General features: G+C 35.3%; 1 long non-coding RNA gene across 1 annotated transcript; it reads left to right on the forward strand.

The window, feature by feature from the left end:
* On the forward strand, positions 80-3,703 carry LOC109825864. Its single transcript, XR_002243114.1, has 3 exons — positions 80-897; positions 997-1,083; positions 3,669-3,703. It is a non-coding gene; the product is annotated as an uncharacterized LOC109825864 (long non-coding RNA).

Raw genomic sequence — 5,143 nt, forward strand, 5'->3', positions numbered from 1 at the left:
TGTCTCCAACAGGTGGAATTCTACGTTTCTAATGTTAGAGAGTGTTTTGAACTTTCGTCGGGCATTTGAGCACTTTGAGTTGATTGATCCAAGTTTTACTTTTTTGCCATCAAGTGAAGAATGGGTAAAGGTTGAAAAAATTGCAAAGTTTTTAAAACCTTTTTATGAAGTGTCCACTCTTTTTTCTGGAAGTAAATATCCAACTGCCAGCTTATATTTTGGTGGACTGTTTAAGATTCAAAAATGCATAATGGAGGAGATGAAAAGTGATGATCAAGATATAAAATCCATGGCAAATGATATGAAAATAAAATTTGATAAATATTGGGAATGTTACAGTGTTATTTTGTCATTTGCAGTCATTTTAGACCCCCGATACAATGTGAAGTATGTAGAGTTTTGTTTTGAGAAATTTGGAGTTAGTTCTGATTATGTGTTGACTATCTTAGAGAAATTGAGAAGTCTTTACAAAGAATACGAGCGAGCATCTCTAGGTACATTTGTTGCAGAGAGCAGTGGTGAAGAGAATATTGGAGATGTTCCTAATGATGAGATGGTTGAGTTTGAACAGTTTGAGAGTCAACTATATTCGGTCAGTGGGTCCAAGTCGGTCAGTGGGTCCAAGTCGCAGTTAGAAGAGTATCTAGATGAAAAATTAGTCAGTTGGAAGAAAAATGATCATTTGAATGTTCTCGAGTATTGGAAAAACGAATGCGAGAAGCGCCCTCAGTTGTCGATGATGGCTCGAGATATATTGAGTATTCCTATTACTTCGGTGGCCTCTGAATTGACTTTTAGCCATTGCCAGTCGTGTGCTTGACAAGTATAAAAATCGTCTTCTTCCGGAAAATGCTAAAGCTCAAATTTGCACTGGTTCTTGGTTAGACGGGATTCCTTGTGAGTTGCCTTCTTTTTTTCTTTATTGCTTTTTCGTATTGTTGTGGACTACATATTTTATCACAGAATATTAATATTATTTTTTCTTATTAAATACAGCTCTGGCAGACATTCAAAAAGGAAATTTATTAGTACATGATTTCAATAATCTAGAGGTTTCTGAATCGAAAGGCGAAAGTGATTAAGGTAAGATTTTACTTGTTCCATGAAATTAGTGTACATCATTAACTTGCTTTTCTAATGTTGTTGGCTAAATATTGATTGTTGTTCTTGTAAAACCCTAAAAATTTGAATATTTTATGATAAATAATAATAAATATGCTATATATTTATAAATAACATATTATGATGTTTGAGTATGCTAGGAATTGGTTTGAGATCAATTCAATGTATATATGTATATATATAAGAGTAAATGCACAATTCATGCTCGATGTATAAATCTTGAAATTTATGACTAGCAGAGAGATTTTGTATTTTTCTCACAGATGTAGTTGGAATTTGGAAAAACTTAAGAAAAAAGTTGTAGGTATCTTCAAGAGCCTTCCAACAAGTCTTAGATCACCTCATTCCAAGGTCGGACGTGAAAGTTATGGCCAAAATACCGAAGGTTATTTTTCTAGTCAGATTAGGATTCCTGGTTCGGGTCAAACGGGTTTATTTCGGGTTTGCATATATATAAACATGTGTTTTCATGAAAATTAACATCCTTAAATCAGAGTTTCAAACCCTACCAGCCCCTCTTCTTCTCTCTGAACCCCTAGCCCTAAAGTTGAGAATTTTGAGAGCTTTGTGAAGCAAATATCGACACGAGGGCGAGATTATCAACGTGTAGTAAGGGGAAAACGACTTGGTTGCACTTCTTTTTGGTTGCTGGTTATTTCAGAGGCTTAGAACAACGTCTAAGGCAAGATTATATTCATCCAAACCCTTCCCCATAGTTAAATAACTAGTTAGATGTTTAATATGATGTTGAATATGTGTTTTCATGCTTGGATCTTAACATGATGTGATAAAATTTAAATTTTTGATGTTAAAACATAAACCAATGCTAGATTAGTAATTTTTTTTCTTGCTATTTATGATAGTATCACGATCATGATCATTAGGGTTTTTCATAATTTCATTTATATATGAGAAATTTAAGAGATGTACTAAATAAATATTTTCTGCAGAAAACTACAGCAATTGTATCATATTTAACTGAGATTTAGAAATAGAAAATAAACTCTAAATTTAACCAAACTAGTTCCAAATGAAAGATATATGTATCTAGTTTCTAAAACAAAAGACTAATCTTAAAAATCATTTGTATAGAGAAAGATATGATCTTTTTACTAATAACATATCCTGTTGAAAAATGGCTGCACATATATAATGTTTAACTAGAGATTTGGGATAACAAATGAACTCCAAACTAAACCAAACTTATATCATTTGAAATATGTGTGAATCTAGTTTTCAAAACAGAAAACCATTTGTAAAAATAGTTTTCCTAGAGAAAGATATGTTTGTTTTACTAACAGATATTACGTCTGTTTTTCCTGCTCGTTTTGTGGAGCTATGTTGTGCCGTTTTGAGGTGCGTTCACGGAGTTTTGAGCCGCTTGATGTTATACGTATAGTCATGAATATGTTATGTTATACATTTAAGAATCCCAAGGAGATTATGATAAATTTTGATTTGATCATATTTGAATTAGATATAGTTCATATACATGTTGGATGTCGTTGATGAGCATAGCTTAGTACTATATGGGATAGTGCGTCGACACACCAGATATACACGGTTTATATATGAGGTAACTATCATTGATGAGCATAGCTCAGTATTATATGGGATAGTGCATCGACATATCAGAGGTACAAAGATTTATATGAGGTGGATATCGTTGATGAGCTCAGTTCAGTACTACATGAGATAGTGCGTCGATATTCCACATGTACAGGCCATTGAGTCAGATTTTAGGAGGCTTGATCTAGCCGTTCGTCCCGCACTAGGGTGTGATGAGGCTCGTGAGCTGTATTTCTAGGATGCCTATTTGGTAGTTCGTTCCGCACTCATGTTATGCACTGAGATCGTGATGAGACTAATGAGCCGTGTACACAGTTCAGGATACCTATAAAGTAGTCTGTCGCACTGAGACAATTACTTGATAGCCTAAGTATGACAGATGCCGATTATAAATATGACATATCAGTGAACTATATAACTGAGATACGTTACTTTTAAAAGTATACAAAATTATGTGTTGGTATTTTATTCTATCTCTCCAGTGATTGTGGAAGATATTATAAATACGATGTGTTGATATCTTATTTCTTTTACTGTCTTTTTTTTCTTAGTTAGGATCAATGATTAGAGATTCACAATTTGAGACTTATGGTATATACATGAGGGTTTCCTTGTTTGGATTATTTCGATCGACGTACCAGTCTCGTGTTATGGATCTCTAATTATTGGTTTCATTAGATTGTTTATTCTTATTTTGGTATTAATGTTTAGATGTTTACGAATCGGGGCATATGGTATATACGTGAGGGTTTCCTTGTTTGGATTATTTCGCTCGACGTACTACGTCTTGTTTTGTAGGTGTCTGAATATTAATTCTACTAGATGCGGGGAAAATGATGTAGGTAGACTATGCTTAATAGATAGAACCTCCACTCCATCCTAGCAGCCCTTCCCCTGGGGGCGGATGGGGGTAATCTTGCTGTAGCGCTCTGACGCTCTTGTTGTTGTTTCTTTTTCTTTTAAAAATACCCTTTCAGGTAGCTCGGAGTTCCGGAGAGCCACAGGATGACGGAGTTCTTGCATAGTCACCGTCCCGAGAGATTTATTAGAGGCTCCACTGTAGTTTTAAATTTTATGCAGACTTAGAGTTTAGTTTCATTTTGTAAAGGTAATGTGCCTTAGTTCGACTTTCCGTTTTGATTCATGTTGAGACATCGTATGTTATTTCAGACTCCATATGTATTTCAGTTTATTTTCAGTTAAGACATGACCTTTATTTATGAGATATCATCCTCTTTATCATGTCTATTATTATTGTTCTACTTCTTTGTCTGTTTTGTACCTACGCTTTTATTTGATCCCACTAGAGGATATTACTATGATTGGTGAAACTTGTTGTAGCACAATGTGGGTGCATGGCAGGTTTGACATATCTGGGTTCACCTTGGACTGCAGCCATGTGTGAAAATAGGGGCGTCACAGTTGGTATCCGAGCTCTAGTTCCAGTATCCTTAGGATCATCCTGTGTTGAGTCGTGAAGCTAGGATAGAGTTTCTTAGGATTCATGTATAGAGTCCGTAAGGATTTCCTATTATGAGTGAGGACGATATATGCATATATCTCAAAAATTAAGAAATTTTTTTTATGACAACTATTTTATGTTGATTGAAGGTATTTGTGTGAATACTATGTGTTATGAATTCGTATTGTGATACGTTATATATATGTATTTTTGATATCTCACTTACTGTGAAAATTAAGCTCTCCTTTTGATATTATAAATATCGAAACGAGGATGTGGTCGAGGTAAAACTCGTACCTGGATAGCTGGGCATGCAGAGCCGAGCCACAGCAGGCTCCACAGTATTTGATCGACTTCATGGCATCGTTATCAGCAAGATCTTACAATAATCGAGGAGCAAGAAGTGTATCTGTTTTCGTCAGCAACACCACTTTCAAGAGATTCACCACTGGTTGTACCCGTCATGGAAGTAAAGATAAAATACCAATGAGTACACCACCACCACAATCAGTTGTTGATAGAGCCGCAGAGCAGGAGATTTAACTCTGAAAGGATAAGAAAAATATCAGACAGTATGAGCACCAAAATTTTAAGGCACACCAGTTTCAATTGCAACCTTTAAGAGAAAGAGTATATGAAAGTTTCTTGAACATCGGCTAGGAACCAAGAGGATAGCAATAACATCCAGATTTTTTTGACGAGACAGCAATTATCACCTATTTGGGAGAATTTAGGTCATTTCTTCATCAAATAATTAGCGCTAGTCTAAGTGAAGCAGGGAGATATACCCATAGTGAAGAAAGAAATCAAAATCCAGAATAGTGACAATGACAATGGCAAGAGAACCATTACGGAAATCTAGAGAAACCTAACAACGGGAGAATGATTTTATCCCAGCAACAAGGACAAGATAAGAAAGGAGCACAATGTGATTAGAGAGCGCCGGAGTAGTGCAGAGATTCGGAGAAACATGTTACAATCACAACAAGG

The sequence above is a fragment of the Asparagus officinalis genome, chromosome 10 (assembly GCF_001876935.1).
Source record: "Asparagus officinalis chromosome 10, Aspof.V1, whole genome shotgun sequence".
Taxonomy (NCBI): domain Eukaryota; kingdom Viridiplantae; phylum Streptophyta; class Magnoliopsida; order Asparagales; family Asparagaceae; genus Asparagus; species Asparagus officinalis.